Source organism: Macaca fascicularis, chromosome 9, assembly GCF_037993035.2.
Source record: "Macaca fascicularis isolate 582-1 chromosome 9, T2T-MFA8v1.1".
NCBI classification, from domain to species: Eukaryota; Metazoa; Chordata; class Mammalia; order Primates; family Cercopithecidae; genus Macaca; species Macaca fascicularis.
The window spans coordinates 22,755,302-22,782,919 of record NC_088383.1 but is presented as its reverse complement, the minus strand read 5'-3'; the positions used below and the strand labels follow the sequence as shown (position 1 = coordinate 22,782,919).

The following is a 27,618-nucleotide window of genomic DNA, read 5'->3' as shown; positions in this document are numbered from 1 at the left end:
CTTCCTTTGAAAGTGTTTCTTAATTAAAACCAGATGAGAGTAGCAAAGAAGGTATTCAGAACACTAAATAAAATTAATGTGCTTCATGGAATTTGCAGGATTCATCAATACATGTAACAATGATTTATAATTGCATTTGGTTCTAACACATATCAGTGTAGATCTAACAGAGGCACAGTAAGTAAGATAGCTAGTATAAAACACTAAGGTGAAGGGGTTAATTGGCCTTGCACAGTTCAATTTGCCACTCTAGTGGCACTTTCTGTTGTCTGTGTAAACAGAGTTGCTAAGTACTTTCCCACTAAGCTGCCACCCTTTTATTTATACAGTTGAACCACCAATGAGGAATGCATCAGTTTACCAGTTGTTAGGCCATTTCTTCCTGCCTTTTCAGCCCACTTCATGCCTTTTTCCCCCAGCTATTGCAGTATACCTCCCTAATAATTCCTTAGTCTATGATTTTGGTATCTCTCACTCTCTTTCTTATTTATTTATTTATTTATTGCAGCTTATTTTTTTCTCATATTCATTGATTTGAGTTGGGATATTTATAACCTGGTTCTGTTCCTTTATACCTCATTTCTTCTCGCCTCTACTCCCATTTTACCAATTAAATTCTCAGAACTTGCTGCAACTCTTTCAAATAACTATTTTAAAGTAACATTTAAATAGCTCTGTAAAAATGAAAACATTACATACGTAGTGCTGAAGTCCTCTTTAACCAGCCTATACTGTATGAGTACCCCCAGTCTACTGTGAGTTAATATATTAAAATCTATACTTCCATACTATTTTTATAATTTTATATCTGTGTATATGTATTCATAAACATACTATGGTATTGTTAGAAATTTACATAAATGATATTATTTTGGGAACATTTTTTTTTTTACCCTGCATTATATTTTTAAGATGTATACATATTACATAAGAAGTATACATATTACATAAAGAAATCTACTTTAAACCATTAATTACTTCATATTAGATTGTATTTTGCAGTTATCTACCTATTAATGAATGTGTAAGTAACGTTGTTTTTTCCTCCATTTTAAATGATATCACAGTGAACAACCTTATAAATGTTGTCTTGTATATATTGCTACAGGTTTTTAGAGCAATGTTTTCTAAACAGCAGGTAATGAAGCCAGTGTAATAAGTTGGAATCTGTACTTTTAAGAAGAATAGAATGCAGTACAAAGTGTCAGGGTAAAAGGTCCTTACTTTTTCATGAAATATATATAATTGTGTTCTGAGTTGTGATATAAAATGTATTTCCTACTGTAGGTCTCAATAAAAAAAGTTTATGGTGTGATACAAAATAAATTTTGTGCTGTGTATCTTAATCGGCTGTGGATTATGTACCCAGAATGGGTTAGCTGCATCACGGGTTACATACTATTTTGAATCTTCCTAGACACAGCAAAATTACTTTCCAAAGTGGCCGTACTAATTTACACTCCCCATGCCCTAATTAGTATTTGACGTTCTAGCCAGACTTTTACATTTCCTATATTCTTGAGGGTGAACATTCCATTTTGTTTAAATTTTCATTTTAACTGGTGAGATTGAGCCTAACTTCCTCATTACTAAAAGGAAAAGTGTTAAGACCTATCTGGTTGGTAGGTTACCACTGAAAATCGAATTTCTTTTCTTTTTTCTATTTCTTGGTTTTTTGTTTTTGTTTTTGTTTTTGTTTTTTGAAACGGGTCTCACTCGATTGCCCAGGCTGGAGTACAGTGGTGCAATCTCGGCTCATTGCAACTTCTGCCTCCCAGGTTCAAGTGATTCTCCTGCCTCAGCCTCCCAAGTAGCTGGGATTACAGGCATGTACCTCCAGGTCTGGCTAATTTTGTATTTTTAGTATAGATGGGGTTACACCATGTTGCCCAGTCTGGCCTTGAACTCCTGACCTCAGGCGATCCACCTGCCTTGGCCTCCCAAAGTGCTGGAATTACAGGCGTGAGCCACCGTACCCGGCCAAAAATCATATTTCAAGCTAAAGAAACTTTCATCTCCAGATCTTTTCTACCACTTCTTTTTTTTTTTTTTTTTTTAAAGTAGTGAGCATAAAACTATGCAGCCTTAGTAAATAATTACCAAAAATAATTTTGTTAACTATGCACAGTCGGGTTTGTCACACAATTGTTTTGAAACACAGTTCTTTTACCTAATATGAGTAACCTCAGGTACAACTGCATATTTGAGGAATACTGATATAGCTCAGTATGTGGATTTAGATTCATTTCAGCAAAAAGTTATCATTTGCATCTGTTGTATAACAGAAGATGGATTCTAGCCAAGTGCTAGGAAATATTTATCCCTTTGCTAGGATCACAATAGAACAATAGAATCTTGGTATTGAATAGAACGTTAGAAAATAATTTTAGTCTAATGGTTGGTTATGTACCTTCAGCTTGATTTTCTCTGGTAATAGAAATATAGGACTTTCTTCTTAGGCAGCCATTTTCATTGTTAGTGTGGTTATTAAAACTTAACCTGATAACTGTCAGTTTCATTTATTGGTGCTACATTTGCCTTCAGGAGTCACATAGGAAAGACTGCTACTATAATTATGGCAGTTCAAATATTGGAAGTAACAAGTTTTCTTCTTTGGTTATAGAAATTTTGATTTTTGCAGAACTGATAAACCACAATACACATCCAATACACAGCCCTGTTATTTAGGTAATGTAAATATAAATATGTATTTATTAATTTCATTTCTGGCTTTATTGCTTCCTTAAGGCTTATTCACAAATTATCAGTTTTTAATATTTCTTTACTTCAGTTAACTATGTGATTTATAAAGTTGTGAACAAGGTGGAAGCTGATTTGAAAAATGGTGTTATATTTTGAAGGGCCTTTCAGCTTTCTATTCTTTTGAATCAAAGACATTTTATTGGAAAATATTATTGTATTTAGTTCTCTGGTTCTGTTTTCAACCTGAAATACCCTGTTTTCAGTTTCTTGGTGTAGAACAGGAAATATATCAGCAACTCTTCTCCAGTAGTAGTTAGCGCAGAAATAGATCTGTTTTAAAACCAGTGGGTGATCATCTGTTCATTTTACATGAATCATAGCTGTAACCTCCTAATCACTCATTTAGAACAAGTAATGTTTTATATTGGACAAATAGAAATTATTTATAGGACCGATTTAACAACCAGTGTTACTCTTAAGGGAAAACAGGCAGTCAGATTAGATTAATTTAACTTGTAGAGTTTATTTTATCTTCAAGGCCAAATTTTTTTCTCATTTAAATTAATTGCATGCTCAAATATCCTTCAAACTCTGTATTTGTTTTCAAATGTGATAAAGCTGCTGCTTAATTTTGAGAAGAAAGTTACATTGATGCATTTATTTTAGATTTAAATACATACTCTTAAGCAGAAAATTTATAGATTATTTATCATTTAAAGCTTTAAGTACAAATTCCTAATTAATATTTTTTGTGTAATGTCTTTCTTGATCCCTACCTGGGGCAGTGCTACTCAAAATACTTAAAATATAGTCTGTGGACTTGTGCTGGTTTGCAGATTGTTACTTGTTTGCAGTAAAATAAGAACAGAAACTGAGACTAAACATTTAGAAAATTTTATAGCAATTTTACGTGGTAATTGCATGCCTATGGAATCTAATAACAATGCTATTTGGAGTTACATTTTATATGTCTTTGTTTTTTAATTTCATTATTTTAGTAATTTACTTATGTTATATTTTACAAAAGTCCCCTTGAAAGCAAAACAAAGACTAGGTCACACTCTATGTCAGTGAACCACTACAGTAGAATGTAGTTTTTAATTTTATGCAGATATATACAAAATAAAGAAGATAAAGGAAAAGTGGGGTGAGAGAGGGTGAGCTTAAATTATAGAGTCCAATTTTTGAGGTTTTCTGAGAATTTGCATTTTTTTTTGCATATTTGAAGTCGGTTTACATGACACATTCAATCATATTTTCTCTTAATATCCTCCAGTTATAATACCATGGAGGTTGATCTAAAAGTCTAAAGTTTGGAAAATGATTTAGTTATCTTTGTCATATATTCATATTTGTACCATTTGCTCTTTAGTTTTAATGACAGTTTTAACAGAAGTAATTTGAATTTTGATGTCAAACTTCTCATTTCAGAATATTTTCAAAATAAGTTTTAGAAGAGTTTCTGACATGAGCAGAAATTTGTTGTGACAAATTATTATTTTTTTAAAGTACAGCATCTTTTGTTTCTCGAAGGAAGGAGCTTAAAAAATTGTCCCTGTTTTTCATATATCATTTATTCTAAGCAAGTGTTTCTTATTAAAAGATTCTTCAAATTCTGTTTTCAGTTGCTCTTTTCTTTTGATTTCTCATAGAACTTAAAAACTTAAGTAAGTTGGTCATTATAAATACATAACAGAGAAGAATAAGATATGACTCTTTGTAATGATTTTAACTTCTAAAGTGGAAATATATTGTTAAGATAAACAGTTCATTACTTGACATAAATAGAAGATATCTAAATAATTATTTATTTCATTGCCAACTATTACTGAATTGTTGATGAGGCAAATCTAATGTTAAAAGGGAAATATTCAGTAGCAGTCATTGGTTTCCTAAATATCTCTAGAGAAATGATAAATTCAAAGGTGTTATGCCACATGTAAGATTAGATAGTTATTATATATACTCATATATACTTCTGTGTCTAGTGTCATATCAGGATAAACTAAAATACTGTTTTATTCAGTATGGTATAAAAGTGTAGAAACTAAAAAAATGTTAAAAGATACTTATGTAAGGTGATTGATATGTTAATTAGCTTGATTGCGGTGACTTTCATAGTGTATACATTTATCAGATTATCAAGTCGTATAACTTAAATATATGCAGTATTTAACTGTCAACTAGACCTCAATAAGTAGGGGAAAAGTTTAGAAGGTATATTTCAAAACTATCAGATGGAATTAAAGGTATGTAAGATATTAGAAATACAGAAAAATTAGGTTATGATTAGAGAACTCTTTGGCTAATAATTTGATCTTTTTTTTCCTACCATAGTCATAGAACGTACTAACTATGCCTGAGAAAATAATTTCAGGAATATTTTTGTGGGAATAGCACTACAGGCATCAAGTCAACTCTGTATTCCATTATGGTCCATGTCTGAAAATAAATCTTTGGTCTGTCACCTTTAGATAGAGATGCTGACATGGGAAGGAGTTTGTCGAGATCTACAAAGGAAAACATTCATTATGGAAGGACAGGAACAAATATTTGAACAGGATTGCAAGTACTTTCTCCCCTCTTGATAAATTTCAAATCCTTAATTTAAAAATGTTTATTAGCCTATCCTGTAACTGAGAATTTCCTGCTTCTGTTTGGTTTCTGATTCCAGTGCTATTTTTAAATTTTTTGGTTTTTTTTAAGTCATATTTTAATACCTGTTAAGAAATGTGGAATTTTTGTTGTTGTTTTCTTCTATTGACCTCCTTTAACAACTTAGGAAAATATGAAAATGAGAGAATTTATTAGATAATTAAGCTTTCAGAATGATACAATTTGGAAGGACACAGAGAGAATTTACCGAATGTATAGTATTCATTTTTTACAAACGCAAAGTTAAAAATAATGTAATTCAGATTTTTATTAATGTAATTTTGTACTATATAAATTTGTAATGTATTTTGTACTGGATAGTACAAAATTATATTAATATAAATCCGAATTACATTATTTTTAACTTTGTGTTTGTAATAAATTCTTCCAGTGAAGAAAACTTAGAAACACCAAAATGCTGAGTAGTGAGAAATGCTAATACAAATAAATTGTTAAAAATCTTCCTGATAATAATGATAACTGAAGAAAGTAACTTAAATACCTATTTTTAGTTCTCAGTCTTACAAACTGTATGTAGGTTAAGGTGTAAAGAAAATCAGGAACTGAGTAATGGGAAACTCAGCAGATAAATATTATACTTTATGAATCTGAAAAAATTGGGAAAGTACCAAGTGACAAAATGGGTTAATCACCACATTTCCATCCTACGTAATGCATAAGCTCATGGTCAGAAGATGGGGTTAGAGATGGGAATACGATTTCATTGATGTTATATCCTTGTAATATAATACCAGTCATAGGATGCTATATAGTGAATCACAGAGTATTCACTGTTTCTGCTATTCATAGTTGGCCACACCATTATTTTATGTACTACTTAAAAAGGAAACATACTGCCAATGCTTTTTAAAATTTAGAATTTTTATATTTGTTAAAATAACCCTATCAGAATTAGTAAGACATAGATTATATTATTTATAACTCTCGTACATACCTGAAAATGAAAATGTATTGTGAAATCAACTGGCTAAGGAATTGCTATTGTTCTTTACATTCAGAATTCGACTCATTTGAATCACTTTTTGACTCAGTCATTGGTGTTCAATTTTTCTACATGCAGTCTTTATTCAGTATTTCTAAAGAGAATCAAGAACCACTGGCGCTGAATTCTTAAGCCAACTTTGCAATTATGATGAGTTAATTGATTTTTATACCCATTTTGGAAATGTTGCCAAATATGTCTGATATCCCCCACCCTCATCCTCTATTCACAGTTCTTTGGATTTTAGGAGTTAAAAGGTTATTCCAACTCTTTGTCCCTAGGATTTTCTTCCCTTTTTTTTTTTTTTTTTGAAATGAAGTCTTGCTGTGTTGCCCAGGTTGGAGTACAGTGTTGCGATCTTGGCTCACTGCAACCTCCGCCTCCCGGGTTCAAGCAGTTCTCCTGCCTCAGCCTTCCAAGTAGCTGGGATTACAGGCATGTGCTGCTACACCCAGCTAATTTTTAAATTTTTATTAGATCTGGGGTTTCACCATGTTGGCCAGGCTGGCCTCGAATTCCTGACCTTAAGTGATCTGTCCACCTCGGCCTGGCCCAAAGTGCTGGGATTACAGGTGTGAACCACTGTGCCCAGTCTCCTAGGATTTTCTTCCAACTCAAATTCTACAAGTTTTGTGGACACACAGGGAATGACAGCTGCCTTGTTATTGCCACTAATTACTGCTACAGCAGTGTTTGTAATATGCTAGCAATTTCAAGATATGTCATGAATTTTGAGAATTTAAAGTATGGAGAAAATACCCATTTTTAAAGCATAGTGGCTAGGAACTCAAAGTTGGGTTGCTGTAATACTAATTTTATGATCTTGGGTAACATAAGGTCTCTAATCCTTAGTTTTCTTACCTGTGAGATAAGAAGCCCTTACCTTGTAAGGTGATTGTGAGGTTTTGATGAAATTCTGTATGTAAAATACACTGCTTAACGAATGTTAGCTAATAGTTTATCTTAGGTTTTATGGCAGTGTGCTTTTATTGTTGAACTCCTTGTGTGTTCTTTTACTTGTTTAGTCCTTTTACTTTGAGAAAGTGGTAACTTGTAGAGAGGAAAAGATACTGATAAGTATAAATAATCCCTTGCAAATGGCTGAGTGAAAATCCTGAAAAATTTTTAATTGAACTTTATTGATGTAATATAAAACTATTCAAATAGTATCTGTCAATAATGGGTAGTATTGTGTGAGGCTCATTTTAGAAACTTGAGACTAAGTGACTGTTTGATCTTTCTATTATTTTAGAAGGTAGTAAGTTAAGTTGTATAGATATATGGCTATCAAGCTGGAAACAGCATATACTAACTTCCCTTGAATGTTGGTATGGCCTCTGAGGTTTTGGCAGTGGATTCAGAAGAGAAGTCATGTGTGACACCTTTGTGTTTTGCCTTAAAAAGGAAGGCATGTGTACTGCCCCCTATCTATTTCCTTTTCTTGTATACTGATCATTGATGAAAACTCGAGTCTGCAGAATTTGGACCCAGAGATTGAAGTATGTGTTGAGCTGCCTCACTAGCTCTACACAGCTTATTTCTAGACTATTACATGAGAAGGAAACCATTTTCTCTCTTATTTAAGCCACGTATTTTATGATCTCTTTGTTACAGGGTCTTAGCCTATATCCTAACTAATACTTTTAAAAGAACAGCCAAACAGATTTAAAAGGAACTAAATAGTACTTCTAAATATGAAAAAGGGAATTGAAATAAAAACTCAGTGGGTAGATAGGGATGCCTAGAGAAATGGTTGATTCTAGGGCTGGGACAGGAAAAATAGAAGATGATCCTGGAACACTGTGGTGCAAGAAAGTAAGGAAGTGCTTAAAAGAGTATTGCTTCGCAATTTAAAAAAAGAGAAGAAGAACTGATACATGTGGTAGTATGGATGAACCTCAAAAACATCATGCTAAATGAAACAAGCAGACACATAAGACTGCATATTGTATGGAATTTCTAGAAAAGGTAAAACTAAAGACACAGAAAGTAAATCAGTGTTTGCCTGCAGTTGGGTATTGGAACAGGGATTGACTGCAAATGGACATTATAGAACTTTTGGAGTGATGAAAGTATTCTAAAACTGGATTGTGATAAATGTTGCACAGCTAAATACATTTGTTAAAAATTATATTGTACACTTAAAATAGGTAAATTGTGTGGTATGTAAATTTCAATAAGACTGTAAAAAAAATTGAGAGATACTGTAAAAAAAAAAAAAAGAAGAAGAAGAAAAAGGTGGGCAAAGCCGGGTGCAGTGGCTCACACCTGTAATCCCAGCACTTTGGGAGGCCGAGGCAGGTAGATCGCCTAAGGTCAGGAGTTCGAGACCAGCCTGGGCAACATGGTGAAATGCTGTATCTACTCAAAATACAAAAAATTAGCTGGGTGTGGTGGTGCATACCTGTAATTCCAGCTACTTGGGAGGCTGAGGCAGGAGAATTGCTTGAATCCAGGAGGCGGAGGTTGCAGTAAGCCAAGATGGTGCCATTGCACTCCAGCCTGGGCAACAAGTGTGAAATTCCACCTCAAAAAAAAAAAAGAAGAAAGAGGTGGACAAAAAACTCAGTAGTTAGCTTGGAGGGTCTCTCAGTGGCCAAATATGGGCCAACTTAGACAACAGAATGATGATAGTAAGGGATTTTAACCTATAGGATAAAAGAAATATCCATGAATTTATACCTACATAAATAAATAACTGAACAAATAGAGGAGAAAGCACAGCTTTTTTTTTAACAGTAGAATCCCAATTAACAAAGGTAAGACTGATGATGATTAAAAAAAAAAATCACCACTAGATAAACACCCCAGCAATAATTGTGACAGACAAGAATTATCAATGGATGCTCAAATTAGTTTTTAAAAGTATGCCCAGAATACTTAGTAAGTATTCCCACAAAATATGTATTAATTATATAGGGAAAAATAGTAACTTCATAGGGAAGAAACTTGGCAGATACCACTTTAACCAAGTGAACAGTGTTACTATTACCAGTAAGAACATGTATCAGCATATTTACCCCCAATAGGATGCACAGAGATGTGTACAATATAACTTACATGGTTGTCTTGACCCCAAAAAAGCATAACCTAAATTTAGTCATGAGAAAATGTCAGGCAAACCCAAACTATGGGACATTTCACATGTAACTCACTGGTACTCTTTAGAAGTGTCAAGATCAAGAAACACAAGAAAGACTGAAGAACTGTCACAAATTGGAAGTATCTACAGAGATCTGAAAACCAAATGCAGTGATCTTAGACAAAGTCTTTAGGTAATAGTGTTACAGGAAAGGGGTACCTGATCCAGACTCCAAGAGAGGGTTCTTGGATCTCGTGCAAGAAAGAATTTAGGGCGAGTCTGCAGTGCAAAGTAAAAGCAAGTTTATTAACAAAGTAAAGTGGTGAAAGTAAAGCTACTCCATAAACAGAGTAGGACATTGCCGAAAATACGAGGAGGAACGTGTCCACCCTAGGTACTATACTCATATATACGGGGAGGTGTGTTCTGCTACAAGGGTTTGTGTTAAAGGATTAATTTTCTTAATTACTATATTTTGCAAAATTGATATTATTATCTTTAAAGCAAAATTAGGAAATACCTTTGTTCTCCAGATACCGGGATATCTGGACACTCCCAAGTCTTGGTTTGTTTAGTAAACATTATTAATTTGTTCCCTTAAATGTAAATATCTAGAGGCCAGGAATGCCTAATTTTCTGGGAATGCAGCCTAGCAAGTCCCAGCTTCTTTTTCCTAGCCGTCACTCAAAATGGAGTCACTCTGGTTAGAATGCCTCTGACAATAGTATTGCATCAGTGTGTGAGTTTCCTGGGTTTAGTACTTGTAGAGTGGTTAACTTTCAGGAAAGCTGAGGTAAGGGTATATGGAAACTTTGTACTATTTTCACAATTTTTCTGTAAGTCTAAAATTATTTCAAAGTAAGAAGTTTTATAAAATACAAAATAGACTAGACAGCAGATCAGACTCAGCTGAAAAGAGAGTTAGTGAACTGAAAGGGAAAACAGAAAAAATTATCTTGAATTATCTCTAGAGACGCAAAGAGATGCAGACATAAGGGACTGAGATATAGAAAATGTGAGAGATAAAAGATACATCTAATTGGAGTTATGGAAGTTGTATAATATTAATAGTAAGAACAAAGAAGCGGCAAGATTGAAAGATAATGACTGAGATATTTTTGAGAATTGTTGAACAATATAGTATTTTCAAGAAGCTAAATGAACCATCAACAGAAACAATAAAAATGCAGAAGAGAGGGAGAAATTTTTGAAAGCAATCAAAGAGAAAAGACAGATTATCTACAAAGGAATGGTAGATTGATGACTTTTCCATAGCAACAGTGAAGAAAAAGAGTGTATTGTCTTCAGGGCTTTGAGGAAAATAACCTCAATACTAGAATTCTACGCCAAGTGAAGCTGCCTATGAAGAAAAAGAACACAATGAAGATAGTTCCTGAAAAACAACAAAAACAGAGTTAATTTAAAAAAAAACCCAACAGACTTTTTCTGAAACAAATACCAAAGACTAAACTTCAGGAAGAAGGAACATGATTAGCAGATGGAAAGTTTGAGCTGTAACATTGAATAGTGAATAAACATAATAATAAATATATAGATGCATCCTAAGCAAACATTGTCTGTATAAGAGAAATACCTGATTTGTAAAGATGGTAAATAGGATAAAATTAAAATTTTGAATCTGGGCATGGTGGCTCATGCCTGTAATCCCAGCACTGTGGGAGACCAAGACTGGCAGATGGCTTGTACCCAGGAGTTCAAGATTGGGCAACATGGAAAAACCCCTTCTAAAAATACAAAAAAATTTGCCAGGCATGGTAGCGCATACTTGTAGCCCCAGCTACTGGGGAGGCTGAGGTGGGAGGATTGCTTCAGCCCAAGAGGCGGAGGTTGCAGTGGGCTGAGATCGTGCCACTGCACTCCATCCTGAGGGTCAGAGTGAGACCCCGTCTAAAAAAATAAAATAATAAAATTTGGGGTAATAATGGCATATGTTTGATGAGAGTGATCAGAGTTCAAGTATTCTAAGGTTTTTATATTTTTCAGAAGGGAACAACATTAATTAGACAACTTTGTTAAATTTAATATGCATCTAAAATTAACTAGAGTAGCCACTAAATAGAGCATATGACTTCCAAAAATGTATAGGGAATAGGGGTGGGGAAAGAAAGGGGCCTGTGGCCCCTAAGGGTTTAGAAAAACAAACAAATGGAAAACACTCATTCTAAAATAAATAAAGGCAATAAATAAAGTCAAGAAAGGAAAGGAAAGAGTAGAAACAAAAAAGCAAAAAGGCCCTGAAAAAATAAACAGGTAGAAAAACTTCACATGTATCAATAAACACATTAAATGGAAATGAATAAAATTATCTAAAGACAAAAATTGACCAAATGAAAAAATAAATGGCAAAATTAATATATGCTGTTGATAAGAGACATATTTAAAATACAAAGATGCAAAAAGATCAGAAGTCAAGAGATGTAAATTAATGATTTGACCCACTGAGTACTTAGAAGTAAGGCATTGACTGCCCTACTCAGTAGCACTTCCTTTTTTACATAAGTGTTCACAATTATGTAAAGCAGATTTTTACATAATAGTTTTCTTTATAAACCTTCCACAACTTGTTCAAACCTTCAGCTTTATTCTATCTAACTTAAAACAATCTTTTAACACTTTAATCTAGGCAAGAAAAATCCACATTTTCATGCCTTTTTATAATCTTTTGCCAAAAGTATATTCTATTTTCCTTACACACCTTGCATGTAAAACTGTTCTTCAGTTGTCTCAAGTATGTGTTTCAGTGTTAACTCTTAGCAACTTTTACTTTTGGTGAAAATCTTGGTGAGTTCGGGATTCAAATTATGTACTGGGTGTGGAGCTAATTATAAATAGCTGTACTAATTATAAATAGCTGTAGTTAGTGAGACATATCCATATTTCTGTGTATTTCTTTTTATAAAATGTATTTTATTAAATTGACTTTTACCTGCTGTATGATGCTATTTATTCTCTTTCTTTATGGTGATCAGGAAGAACCAGAAAGAAACAGGTTCTTAGGAGCAAGTAAGATGTTCTTTGGTCACTTGAACAAAACTGAGTGACTTTCAACAAACTGATTGTTCTTCGTGAAATACTGAATTAAATGAGGGAACTGCTTATTCTAATTCTTATATCAGTTTAAACCATATTATTTTAAAACAAGAAAACAAAGGATAAATTCCTAGAGAGAAAATTACATTGGAAATTAGAAGCCTGGTTTTCCTGTTTAATTGTTATATGGTCTTTTTCAATATTTTACTTTTTCTCATCTGTTAAAATGAATAGGGAAATTTTAAATAATGTACAGGAACAGTAGGAATTATTTTCAATGCTAAGTTAAACATAACACACTAAAAACGTCAGGCCAGGCATGGTGGAGTTAAAGACCTGGCTGGGCAACATGGCAAGACCCTCTCTCTACAAAAACAAAACAAAAAAATTAGCCAAGCATGGTGGCATGCACCTGTGGTCTCGGCTACTCAGGAGGCTAAGGTGGGAGGATCATTTGAGCCCAGGAGGTCAGGGCTGCAGTGAACCATGTGTTGGTGCCACTGCACTCCAGCCTGGGTGTGACAGAGTGAGATCCTGTCTCAAAAAAAAAAAAGGCAATAAAGTAGCAAGTTTTAATTGCATCCTAGATGGATAGAATAGAATTTAGAGTTTAGAATAAAAATAGAGCCATCTCCAATTTTGAAGAAGCTTTAAGAAGTGGCATGTCTTAATAATTGGTCAAAAGTCTTATGTTGGAATTTTGAATAAATTATTATACATTAATTCACAATTATTTATTGGTTGCTTACTATGTGCCTAGCACTGTTTTAGGGACACAGCATTAAACAAAACAGACAAAATATCTGCCCTTATTGGGTTTATATTCTAGTGGAAGAGAGTAAGTGTAAATAAAAAATATGTATTATATACTAGTTACAATTTTATGGAGAACAATACAGCGGAGAAGAGGGATAGGAAGCGTGATGGGAGAGACTGCAGTTTTAGATAAGGGTAGACAAGGGAGGGCGATATTTGAGCAAAGACCTGAAGGAGGGAGGATGTGAATAATGAAGATAAGGGGGAGGACCATTTCAGGCAGAAGGATCAGCAAATGCAGAGGCCATGATCAGGGCCATGCCCAAAGTGTTCAAGGAACATGAGGGAGGCCTGAGTGTGGAGAAAGTTAGAGGAAAAGTGATGGGATATGAGTTCAGAGAGGTAATGAGGCATCAGGTCCCAGTGACTTCATACGCCATTTAAAAGACTTTGGAGGATGTGATATGATTACTTGACTTTAAAAAACAAAAGTGAAACGTGTATGGCAATAAGTTGCCATTTTATCCATTTTAAGTATACAATTCAGTACTATTAAGTACAATTACAATGTTGTGCAACTATTACCGCTATTCAAAATTCCCAAAATTTTCTCATCACTCCGAACAGAAACTGTACCCTTTAAGCAATAACCCCCCTTTTCCCCCTCCCCTACACCAACCCCTGGTAACCTCCAATCCACTTTCTGTCTCTATGAATCTGCCTATTGTAGATATTTCTTATAAGTGGAATCATATACTATTTGTCCTTTTGTATCTGGCTTATTTCACTTAGTATAATGTTTTCAAGGTTCATCTTTGTTGTAGTTGCGTGTCAGTACCTCAATCCTTTTTATAGATTAGTCGTAGCCATTGTATGTATATACCTCATTTTGTTTATCCATTTATCTGTTGATGAACATTTGGGTTGCTTTCACCTTTGGCTATTGTGAATAATGCTGCTATGAACGTTGATGTACAAGTATCTGTTTGAGTTTATGCCTTCAGTCTTTCAGGTATATACCTAGAAATGGAATTGCCAGATCATATGGTAATTCAGTGTTTAACTTTTTGAGGAACTGTCTTACTGTTTTTCACAAGCAGTTGCACTGTTGGAGCCCCCATTAATGTATAAGGGCTCCAATTTCTCCACATCCTCGTAAACACGTTATTTTCCTTTTTAAAAATTATAGTGATTGTAGGTGTGAAGTGGTATGTATTGTGGCTTTGATTTGCATTTCCCTGATGGCTAATGATGGCATCTTTTCATATACTTCATGGCTATTTGTATATCTTCTGTGGAGAAATATCTATTAAAATCCTTTGCCTATTTTTTTTTAAATTTTACTTTAAGTTCTGGAATGCATGTGCAGAACATGCAGGTTTCTTACATAGGTATACATGTGCCATGGTGCCTTTGCCTATTTTTTTAATTGGATTGTTTGTCTTTTTGTTGTTGAGTTGTAGGAGTTCTTTATGTATTCTGGATATTAGCTCCTTACCAGTTACATGATTGGCAAATACTTTTCTCCTTCTGTAGTTTTCACTATGTTTGTTTAGAGGCAGGGTCTTCCCTCTGTCCTCCAGGCTGGAGTGCAGCAGTGCAACTTTGGCTTACTGCAGCCTCAACCTCTAAGGCTCAAGTGATCCTCCCACTTCAGCCTCCAGGTACCATGCTTGGCTAATATTTGTAATTTTTTTATAGGGACAGGGTCTCACTATGTGGGCCAGGCTGGTCTTTAACTCCTGGGCTCAAGTAATCCTCCTACCTCAGCCTTCTAAAGTGCTGGGATAATAGGCACCTGGCCTTAGTTGTCACTTTCTTGATTGTTTCCTTTAATGTTATTTGTTTTCTATATCTTACATGTTTTTATTCCCGAATTCTTCAATCACTGCCTATTTTTGTATTTAGTTGATTTTTTAAATGGTGTACTATTTTGATTCCCTTCTTTCCTGCTTTATATCTTTTTTAGTTACTTTCTTAGTGGTTACCTAGATTAAGTTAAACCTAGGTTGTTACAAGTTTAAGATGTTAATCGTAATTCCTAAGATAACCACTAAGGAGTTTGGCTTTTGATCTGAGTAAAATGGAAAACCGTTGGAGGCTTTTAACTGCATCTGTTTTTTGTTTTAATCTTTCTGCTGTGCTGAAAATAGACTGTTGAGGGAAGGTGCCAGGCAGGAGCTGAATGAAGTTGGGAGATACGTTAGATTTTGTAATAATCCAGGCGAAAAACCATAGTGGCTTGGCCCATTGTGGTAGTGGTAAGAGTGTTAGTATTCAGATTCTGAGTATGCTTTTGATAGTAGACCCAACAAGACTTACTAATGAATTGAATGTGGACTGTGAGAGAAAGAGGAGTCAAAAGTGACTCCAAATTTTTTGGGAGATGTAGTTACATTTGGAGATAACATTACAGATTTTAGGAGATCTGTATAAAATGGATTTCTCTCTCAATTTTTTTTTTTTTTTTTTTTTGAGATGGAGTCTCCCTCTGTCGCTTAGGCTGAAGTACGGTGGCACGATCCTGGCTCACTGCAACCTCTGCCTCTTGCGTCCAAGTGATTCTCCTGCCTCGGCCTCCCAAGTAGCTGGGACTATAGGCACCCGCCACTGAGCCCGGCTCATTTTTGTATTTTTAGTAGAGATGGAGTTTCACCATGTTGGCTAGTCTGGTCTCGAACTCTTGACCTCAGGTGATCTGCACGACCTCCCAAAGTGCTGGGATCGAAGGCATGAGCCACAGTGCCCGACTGGATTTCTCATCAATGTTTTAAAAATGTATTCCACATTCAGGAGAAACTAAAACATCTTGAGGATATAATATGTTCAGTATGGCTGGGCATGGTAGCTCACACCTGTACTTCTAGCACTTTTGGAGGCTGAGGCAGGCAGATCACTTGAGGTCAGGAGTTCAAAACCAGGCTGGCCAACATGGTGAAACCCCATCTCTACTAAAAACACACAAAAAATTAGCCAGGCCTGGAGGCGGACACCTGTAATGCCAGCTACTCGGGAGGCTAAGGCAGGAGAATGCTTGAACCCGAAAGGTGGAGGTTGCAGCAAGCCGAGTTCTCACCAGTGCACCCTAGCCTTGGGTGACCGAGCGAGACTCCATCTCAAAAAAAAAAAAAAAAAAAGTTCAATATGTTGGATTTCTTGGTGTTTTGTTTTGTTTTCCTGTTAAACTATCAGGATATTTAGTGGAGTTGAACTAGAAAGGCCAATTCCTCATACCTTCCATGTGTTCTAGACTGAGAAACCGGGCTGTTGAGAGTATAGATTGTTAAATATTAAAAGAACATAAATTGGTAAAAGGAAAAGAAGGAAGGGTGCGAAGGAAAGAAGGAAAAGGAGCTCTGTTATTTTCATAATGTTCTTACCAAATGAACAAAGCCTGTGAATAACTTTTAGAAAGAAGTTCGACAGCAAAATTTTTCTGCAAAAAAATAGTCATTTTTTTTCTGCCAAATCTGACGTTAAAATATATCAGAAAAACCTCATCCCTTCCATTTATATGAAATGTCTAGAAAAGGCAAATCTGGGCCAGGCGCGATGACTCACGCCTGTAATCCCAGCACTTTGGGAGACCGAAGCGGGCGGATCACGAGGTCAGGAGATCGAGACCATCCTGGCTAACACAGTGAAACCCCGTCTCTACTAAAAATACAAAAAATTAACTGGGCGTGGTGGCACGCACCTGTGGTCCTAGCTACTCAGGAGGCTGAGGAAGGAGAATCACTTGAACCCAGGAGGCAGAGGTTGCAGTAAACCGAGATCACACCACTGCACTCCAACCTGGGCAACAGAGTGAGACTCTATCTCGGAAAAAAAAAAAAGACAAATCTGTGGAGATGGGTATAAGGAATCTTTTTTGGTTGATGGAAATATTCTAAAACTAGAGTATCATGATGTTGCAGAACTATATAAATGTGCTAAAAATCACTAAACACTTAAAACAGGTGACTTTTATGGTTTGTAAATTATACTTAAATGTTTATACTTAAAGCTGTTAAAAATACATAAATATCAAAAATAAAGAAAAAAGCCTTCATTTCTCAACCATTTGGATTAGAATTTTGTTAGTATTATATGGAGAAATTTTGATTGAACTTTTTAATTCCATTATAGTTTTAGGTTTCTACTTATATATTTCTGTTTTAAAATAGTATATATTTTATACAATGGTATTCTCAATTATATGCTTCTAATAAAAAGCCAAATCCTTGCTAAAACTAGTGTTAGGCAGCATATCTTATATGAAAATCAATACTACAGTAAAGCCCAGTAGAGAAATATGTGAATGGACAGAAGCAGGTATTATGAGCCTGTTTTAATATAAGAAAGTATTTTGCTTAATAATAGTACATTAAGTTTGCCATCACTTAATGTACCATCACTTAAAGAAAGTGGAACATTTCTCCATGTACACATATATGAAAGTAAGTGCATTTTTAAAAAAAAGTTGGTAAGTATATGTACCAAACTAATGATAATTACTTCTGTTGAGAGAATGAGGCTTTGAAAAAGAATGTATATATTTATTTATTCATGTGTTACTTGTGTAACTGATAGAAAGCAAAGTATAAAGAGACTAAACAACTGAAAAGGAAAAAAGATGCCTGAGGCCTAAATAATGGCCGTGGTGATAGAGAAAAAAGTAAATACATGAAAAATGTTTAGTTGCCAAGTTGATATAGTACAGAACTATTGCAAAGATCAAAAATGAATGGGTAAGTAGATTATAGTAAATTAACTCAATGGAGCTGTAACATTACTTGACCATAAAATAACTTTATTAAATTTATGAAGTAAAATGGAAACTTTTATATATGCTAACAAAAGGAAGGTACAATATAATATGTACAATTTATTTACAGCAGTAAAAACAAATAGGAAAATAGAGGAAAAGAATTAAGATGACAATGAAAGTATTAATGATAATGTTAAATGAATAGAGGAGCCTTTATTCTTCCATGCTTTCCTTAAAGGGTTTCTGAATAATCAGAAATAAGAAACATTGCTATAATCAGGGATTGGCAAAATACATATGGTTAAAGTTATTACGGAGAATTCTGGCCAGGCGCGGTGGCTCGCACCTGTAATCCCAGCACTTTGGGAGGCTGAGGCGGGTGGATTACGAGGTCCAGCCTGGCCAAGATGGTGAAACCCTGTCTCTACTAAAAATACAAAAATCAGCCAGGTGCTGTTGCGGGCACTTGTAATCCCAGTTACTTGGGGGGCTGAGGCAGGAGAATCGCTTGAACCTGGGAGGCGGAGGTTGCAGTGAGCCGAGATTGCTGCACTCTACCCTGGGCGACAGAGCAAAACTCCATCTCAAAAAAAAAAAAAAAAAAAAAAAAAAGAATTCTAGAAATAAGTAAGAACTGTCTGAAAAGAAAAATTTACACCTACTTTTATATATATGTGTGTGTGTGTGTGTGTGATGTATGAACTGTTGGAGGCTTTTAACTGCATCTGTTTTTTGTTTTAATCTGTATGCTGTGCTGAATATAGACTGTTGAGGGAAGGTACCAGGCAGAGTCTGAAGTTGGGAGATATGTTAGATTTTGTAATGATCCAGGCAAAAAATTATAATGGCTTGGCCCATCATGGTAATGGGAGAGGTGTTTTATATATAAATATAAATTATATTCATATAAATATATTTATATAATTTATATATGAACATATATAAATGTACGTTTTATATATTAAAACATATATAAAACATGTTTATATGTATATAAATATAATTTATATATGTATATATTTATACATGTGTATGCATTTAAATTTATATGTGTATGTATAAGCAGCACTCTTAAAAATAATACCGCTAGTGTCCTCTTATTTAATCTATTAGCTTTCAAACCTATGGTTAATTAATATTTTTTGTCTAATTAGACACAGTTATTTTTATCATGATAGTATGATGTAAATGTATTTCCTAAAGTTTATGTGTTGGAAACTTAATCTCCAGTGCAACAGTGTTGAGGTGAGACTTTTAAAAGGTGATTAGGTCGTGAAGGCTCTACCCTCATGAAAGGGTTAGTGCAGTTATGGTAGGAGAGGGTTACTTGTTGGGGTGGGTTCCTGGTAAAAGGATAAGTTCAGCCCACTTCCCTTCTTTCTCCCTCGTGTGTGCTCTCTTGCCCTCTGTGTTCTGCCGTGGGATGATGCAGCAAAAGGCTCTCGCCAGAAGTGAGCCCTTTGACTTTGGACTTCTCAGCCTCCAGAGCTGTAAGAAATAAATCTCTGTTCTTTATAAATTACCCAGTCTCAGGTATTGTTAGAGAAGCACTATACAAAGACAATGAGGTTGGCCTATATATACTGACATGAAAAGAATTCAAAGGTAAAATAACTTTTTTCTTTAAATTTTTTAAGTAGTTTTTGAAAATCAAGGTATCATATCTACATATTCTATTACAACAATGCAAAACAGATGGACAGACATATGAATTTGGTATTTTCTGTGTTAGCATGTGGGATAGAACATAACACAGAATATGTGAAAATAACTTACTTTATAAGTGTAAGCATATGGAGATGCTAACATCAAAAAGAATGCTTTTGCTAAAATTTGGTTTTTAAAAAACTTAGTAATAAACTATTGTTTGATAAAAAATTTAATAAAATAGAATAGATTTTAAGTGTCCTCATTACAAGGAAATTATATGAAGTAATGAAAATGTTAATTAGCTCTATTTAGCCATCTACAATGTATACCTGTTTCAAAACATCATGTTTATAAATATATATCATTTTTGTTATTAGAAAAATTAATCAAAAGGAAAAAATTTAACATATACAGAAATATGTAAAGTGAAAGGTGATATTTTCATACTTTGCCCCTCAGTCCCATTTGTCAGAGGTAATACTTTAAAAATTTTTTATGAAATTTCTGTATACCCTGTATCTCCATTATTTCCATGTTTGCTTACATAAATTTTACCTGAAGAGGTTTGCCCCTCATATAATTTTTACCTTAAGTAGTAAGATGTAGAGTGTTACTATTCTAAATCATCTGTAGATTTAAGAATTTCTGTGTTCCGGTAAGTAAGTTAAAATGGGGGAAAACTGGTTTCAGGTAAATTGTTCATCATTTGTTCCTGCAATGTTATAATGGATTAAATTTTTATTTTATATCACTGATTCTGAACTAGGGGCTATCCCCCCACCGAGGGACATTTGACAATGTCTGGAGATACTTTTGGTTATTAGAACTGGGGGAGTGGGAGTGGGTAATGCTACTGGCATCTGGTAGTAGAGGTTGGGGTGCTGCCAAACATCCTACAATGCACAGAACAGCCTCCTACAACAAAAAATTACCTGGTTCAAAAATGTCAGTAGTGCAAAGGTTGAGAAAACCTGACTTAGAGGAAAGTGGTTAAGAGTGAGGACTACCCTGGCAGACTGCTCGGGTTTTGTATCACAGCCCCGCTACTAACTGTGTGTCTGTGGGTGGTTATTTAACCTCTTTGTCCCCAGTTTCCTTATTACATAATAATAGTAGTACCTATATTATAGGGTTGTTGAGAGGCTGTTTAATATATTTATTATGAGATATGCCTAGATTTGCACCTGGTACATAGTAGGAATGTTGGCTGCTATTGTTTTATTGTTTCTCAGTAAAAACTAAAATCTAATCAATTATGTAACATCAAAAGAATGGCCGATTAATGAAGGTATCTTAGTAATTTGGGGGAGTTTCTGAACATGATGATGAGAGTGACTAAGTTAACTCTGTATTTCAGCCTACTGTTTCCTATACAAACTTTTTTTTAATATTTGAAAAATTATTTTTGGGGCGATGCTGCCTCTTTGTAGAGCAGTAGCCCTTCGACTGAGATATTATTTCATTGGCCTTTTCTCCTAGATTCTGTAGTTGTAGTTTTTCCTCTTTGAAAGTTTCAACTCCTGCAACATAGTGTTAAATCCTTATTCTGATCTTTCTTCACTTCTAGGCTAGTGAAGACATTTTTGGGAAATATTATGACTACACCCTGAGGGTACAATGAGAGTGTCTGATATATGAAATCTAGCTTGTTTTTAGAGGCAAGAGAAAATAATTTAGTCACATCATGATTTTATTTCCTCTTTTAATAAGTATTGTAGTGTACTATAAAATTCATTAATCCCAAGTAATTATTTGTGTTTCTCATTGCTATTCCTCTCAGTGGAGTAATTCATGAACTGTACTTACATTAAAACACATAATTTAACTAAAGGTTTAATTGAAAATATTTTTATATGCCTTGAAAATACAAAAATGCCCAGAAAAAATTTTAGATTGGGAGACAATGTATAGTACTATTTTCTAGAGACATATGGCAACTTTATTTTTTATATAATTTGATGTAAACTATAAATAGCAAAGGTTAAAAACACAAACCCGTTTATTAAACTAACAAAAGAAGGTGTGTAAGTGGTGAAGAATACATAGTTGGGGTTTTTTTCCCCCTTTCTTCCTTTTTTTTTTTAAAATTCAGTTTTAGTTTTTTACCACTTGATGGCAGTGATGGAGCTAGAGCTCTACCCTGAGAAGGTTAGGGCAAGAACTCATTATGAATAACAAAAGGGTAGGTACAAAGGAAATCCCTGACATTTTAATATTATTCACATTTCTAGGTGATATTACTTATATTGCAAGTGACAGTGACAGTAATGGGGGGAAAAGCCTCTAGATGGAGCTTCAGTACTTTCCAAGGGAAAATGTTTCCTGTATCTTTCCAAGTACATGTTTTATATTATTTTACATAATATATTAAATCCAGAATGGATTTTTAAAAAATAATCTTTAAGGGTGAATTTATTTCAGCTGTAATTATGGAAATTAATTCACCAGATTACCTAATGATTTGAAAAAATGGCTATTTAAGTATATTTTGATTTCATTGTTAATATATGTTGAAAAAGTATGTTAAACTTTGAGTCAAACATTTCTGTATAGTATAAATGATTTGCATATCTAACAAGTTAGTAAAAGATATTTAATAAGAAGTCAGGTACTTAAAATCCATATTGCACTATAATTAAATCTGACCATCTATATTATTATGCCTATTATCATTCAACGTTTGAGTTCCTAAGAGAACATAACTATTACTCCAACTCAGTTGCCCAACTAAAAAAATTTAAAACATTAGGAATTTTAATGTAAAATAATTTTTTAAAGAATATGTATGTTCTTTAGTAAATATTCTTTCATCACTAATGTTTTCCTTTTACAATCAGAGTCTATTATCACTATATATTGAAGGGAAGTTGTAATTTTTATTAGTAGAAATAGGATGTTAATGTTCTCATTGCACTGTTGATTTTAGTGTCTCCTTCTTGAATAATAAGAAAACTTGAAACAAGAACAACAAGTTTTCTGAGAATGACCCTGTATGGTGAAATTTCAAAAAGATTAGTAAGTTTTCTAGCTGGCCTTCTCAGGAGCCTGAGGTGGGAGGATTGCTTGAAACCAGCCTGGGCAATATGTCGTGACCCTGTATTTATTATTTATTGATTGATTGATTGACACGGAGTCTTGCTCTGTCACCCAGGCTGGAGTGCAGTGGCGCAATGTCACCTCACTGCAAGCTCTGCTTCTTGGTTTCAAGTGATTCTCCCACCTCAGCCTACCGAGTAACTGGAATTACAGGCGCATGCCACCATGCCTGGATAATTTTTGTATTTTTTTTAGTAGAAATGGGTTTTCACCATGTTGGCTAGGCTAGTCACGAACTCCTGACCCCAGGTGATCTGCCCGCCTCAGCCTCCCAAAGTGATGGGATTAGAGGCATGAGCCACCACACCTGCCTGACCCTATCTTTAAAAAAAAACAAAAAGAAGAGTAAGTTTTCTTACTTTTCTACTAGTATGCAATTACTTAGGTTAATTTTGAGGTCTCATAAAGCATTCAGTGAACAAAAAAACAGCTATTGCTTTAAGTTGTCCGGTTTTATGCACTCAAAATATTAGAGGGAAACCTTGGGTAATCTTTGGTTTGAAATTGACATGAGATAATAATTGTTTTATGATGAAAAAAAGTGTAACTGAAAAATTATAAGAGAAACCTGAAAAGTACTATTTGGGGGTTTTACTTACTTTCAGTTTCATGAATGAATGTTTTATTCTCTATTGAGACAAAAACCTTACTAAAACAGTAGTTGCCAGTAATTTTTTATGATTACACTCAACAATAATGGTAACAGTTGATTTTTTATTTGGCTAAGCAAATATGGTATAAATTCATTTCAGGATGTATAGTCAGCTAAAGTTGCAGCATAATTTGCTTGCTAATCACCTCCGTAGTAACAGTCTCCCAGAAAGGCATGCGTTGCTTTATTTGTTCCTTATCTAATTAAATTTTTTGGACTTTAGTAACAAAAGGACACTTTAGTAACAAAAGGACACATTTCAAGAACGTCACATAAATGTTCAAACGTTCTTTTATTATTAATACTTTCTAAACATATATAATTGCATTAAATTAGCTTTTAATTGTGTAACAAAGTGAACTTGCAAAGTATGGCCTGTTTCTCAGGGGTAGGAAAACTCCACATTAAGGAACTATTATGCCACTACAAATATTTATTAGTGGTTACCTTGTAGTAGTAGTTACTAATGAAATAAATTTATTTAAAATAGTTATGGGTAAGTTTGGACTTAATTTGTAACTTGAGGAGTCTCTCTGGACAAAGGGAAACTGATAGTTTCTGTGAACCACTTGCACTATGAAGGAATGGTTTCTTTTTTTTTTTGAGACAGAGTCTCGCTCTGTCCCCCAGGCTGGAGTGCTGTGGCCGGATCTCAGCTCACTGCAAGCTCCGCCTCCCGGGTTCCCGCCATTCTCCTGCCTCAGCCTCCCGAGTAGCCGGGACTACAGGCGCCCGCCACCTCGCCCGGCTAGGTTTTTTTTGTATTTTTTAGTAGAGACGGGGTTTCACCGTGTTAGCCAGGATGGTCTCGATCTCCTGACCTCGTGATCCGCCCGTCTCGGCCTCCCAAAGTGCTGGGATTACAGGCTTGAGCCACCGAAGGAATGGTTTCTATATCAAGTTAATTTTACATTGTTAAACCTTTTTTTTTTAAGGGAAAACAAATAAAGCACAAAGTTGTCATTTGCTGTAGAAACAGTTTAAACTGTCTTTAATTTGGTAGGGGAAACATTTCTCTATTTTACAATCATTTAGGTTGCCAGATTACGTTTTCTGCTTTTTTAACCAGTATATTGGCATTGTGTAGTGTCATCTGTCGTATTTTAGGCTTGTCTAGATTACTTTTTTTCTTTTTTTTTCTTTTTTCTTTTTTTTTTTTGAGATGGATCTCTCTCTGTCACCTAGGCTGGAGTGCAGTGGCACAATCTCAGCTCACTGCAACCTCCGCCTCCTAGATTCAAGCGATTCTCCTGCCTCAGCCTCCTGAGAAGCTGGGATTACAGGTGCGTACCAACACACCCTGCTCAGTTTTACCTTTTTAATAGAGACCTGGTTTCACCATGTTGATCAGGCTGGTCTCAAACTTCTGACCTTGTGATCCACCCACCTTGGCCTCCCAAAGTGCCACGGCGCCTGGCTGTCTAGATTACTTTTTTCATCTTTCTGGCAGTAGTGCCAAGTCTGAATTGAAGCATTTCTGCAGCTTCTCTATGAGAACTTTCTGCTGCATCTTGCACTTTTATGTTGTGGGGAGAGCTGCTTTCCTTAAGCCTCGTGATCCAACTTCTGCTAGCTTCCAACTTTTCTTCTGCAGCTTCCTCACACCTCCTGGCCTTCTCAGAAATGAAGAGAGTTAGAACCTTGCCCTGGATTAGGCTCTGGCTCAAGGGAATGTTGTGGTTGGTTTTATCTTCTATCCACACCACTCACACTTTCTCCATATAAGCGTTAAGGCTTTTTCACTTTCTTATCATTCATGTGTTCACTGGAGTAGCATTTAATTTCCTTCAAGAACTTTTCCTTTATGTTCATACTTGCCTGTTTGGTGCAAGAGGCCTAGCTGTTGGCCTCTCCTGGCTTTCAACATGCCTTCCTCACTAAACTTAATCATTTCTAGTTTTTGACTTAAAGTATGAGATATGTGACTCTTCCATTCACTTGAATATTTAGAGATCACTGTAGGATTATTAATTGGCCAAATTTCAATATTGTTGAGTCTTGGAGAGTAGGGAGGCCCAAAGAGAAAGAGAGAGATGGAGGTACAGTTGGTCATTGGATCAGTCAGAACACATACAATATTTATTGATTAAATTTACCAGTTTATATAGGCATGGTTCGTGACTCCCCAAAATAATTACAGTGGTAATATCAAAGATCACTGGTCATAGGTCACTATAACAGATGTAATAATAATGAAAATGTTTGAAATGTTGCGAGAGTTACCAAAATGTGATACAGAAACAGGAAGGGAGTACATGCTGTTGGAAAAATGGCACCCATACACTTGATTGACTCAGGATTGCCACAAACGTTCAATTTGTTAAAAAAAAAATGCAATAGCCGCAACATGTACTAAAGCACAATAAAGTGAGGCGGACTGCGCCACTGCACTCCAGCCTGGGCAACAGAGTGAGACCCTGTCTCAAAAAGAAAAAAAACAAAAATTCTGTGGATGACTACATATTTTTGCATTTGTAGACTACCACAGGAGAAAATTATATGACATGGAAAATTGGACTAAGAACATTTGTAGTACAGGACACTCATTTAAGCAAAAACTAAAGCAAATTTGAATGAAATCAACCCAGTTCTAAACACTAGTCATCATGCAAAATGACACACCAGTAAATACACAACTAGATTAAAAGTGTACTGTGATTATATTCCATAAAATGGCAGTCCTCCTTAACTCTCCCAGTTACCAAGTTAACTCCAAAGGTTTTGAGGACTGATTTACTTAGTTTGTCAATAAAAGGCAATCGCTTATTGGCCGGGCGCAGTGGCTCACGTCTGTAATCCCAAAATTTTGGGAGGCTGAGGCGGGCAGATCACTTGAGGTCAAGAGTTCAAAACCAGCCTGGGCAACATGGGGAAACTCTGTCTCTACTAAAAATACAAAAATTAGGCAGGCATGGTGGCAGGTGCCTGTAATCCCAGCTACTTGGGAGGCTGAAATGCAGGAATCACTTGAACTCTGGGGGTGGAGGTTACAGTGAGCCAAGATCCCGCCACTGCACTCCAGCCTGGGCAACAAAGCGAGAGACTCCATCTTTTTTTTTTTTTTTTTTAAAAGAAGGGGGTGGGGGGAGGGAGAAGGGCAAGGGAGCAATCACTTATTGAAGCATGGATACTTCAAAATAGACTAGGATATAACTCTTTAATTCTGGAAATGATTCAAAATCATCCAGTTGGTTAAAAGCAGAGAACAATAAACTATACTCAAATATATCTGAAAATTATTTCAGCAATTTATTTCTGGTTCTCATAATATGTAATGTGAAGGAAGCAAATTGAACCCTCATTTTAAAACTGGTTAGGTACAGTTATTTCATGTCCCTTCCTGGAATCTTCCTTTTTTTCCTGTTTTCATTTGTTTGTTTTACAGTAGTCGGAAAACACTTAACTGAAATATACGTACAGATTTTTAAACTTTTAACTACTGAAGATGAGCGAAAGTTTAAAAATATTGCCTCCACTGTAACTGATAAGGTCTGACTTCATGCTGAGACAGATACAATTTGGCTACTCTTCTGAATTAATTAAATGAGTTTTACTAGCATCTCTATCCTAGAAATTCTCCAATTGGGAGGGAGTGAAGCATGAAACTGAGATAAGTGGCAAACATTTTTAAAAAGAGGTACTTTTAACTTGTCCCAAGCTCTTTCTGTACCTTAACTGGGTTCCTAATATCCAGTAGTCTCCCGTTATCTGTAGGGGATATGTTCCAAAATCCCAATGGGTGCCTGAAACTATGTTTTTTCCTATGTATTAATATCTTATGATAAAGTTCAATTTATAAATTAGGCACAATACAATTAACAGGAATAATAATAAAATAGAACAGTTACAACAATATACTATAATAAAAGTTATGTGAATATGATCTCTCATCTTCAAATGTCTTAATATTTTCAGACTACAGTTGACCATGGGTAACTGAAACCTCAGAAAGCAAAAGCTTGGCCAAGGGAGCCTGTGCTATATACTACAGGTCACCAAACACACTGCCTGGAATTAGAAATTTCCACATTAATTTCAGTAATACTGACTTGAAGATTTTTATGATATTATATCTAAGTACTTCTTAGATTCAACATTTTATTTACTTTGCTCCTAGAATTATTTTGTGTAATGATTTCTGGCATTCTTGCAAGTAGTAAATATGCAGAAGTTCAAATATTCATATATGATAGATACTTTAACATTCAAGACTGCAAGTT

At 34.9% G+C, this 27,618-nt stretch overlaps 1 protein-coding gene across 5 annotated transcripts in view; it reads left to right on the top strand.

The window, feature by feature from the left end:
- Positions 1-27,618, top strand: part of DNAJC1 (DnaJ heat shock protein family (Hsp40) member C1) — a 239,673-nt gene that overhangs the window by 28,193 nt on the left and 183,862 nt on the right. For 2 of the 5 annotated variants that reach the window (XM_074001182.1, XM_074001183.1), the window contains exon 2: positions 5,178-5,272. The exons of the other annotated variants lie outside the window; for them this stretch is intronic. The gene's annotated coding sequence lies outside the window, so the exon portion shown is untranslated. The remainder of the gene's footprint in view (positions 1-5,177; positions 5,273-27,618) is intronic. 5 annotated transcript variants of the gene reach the window in all.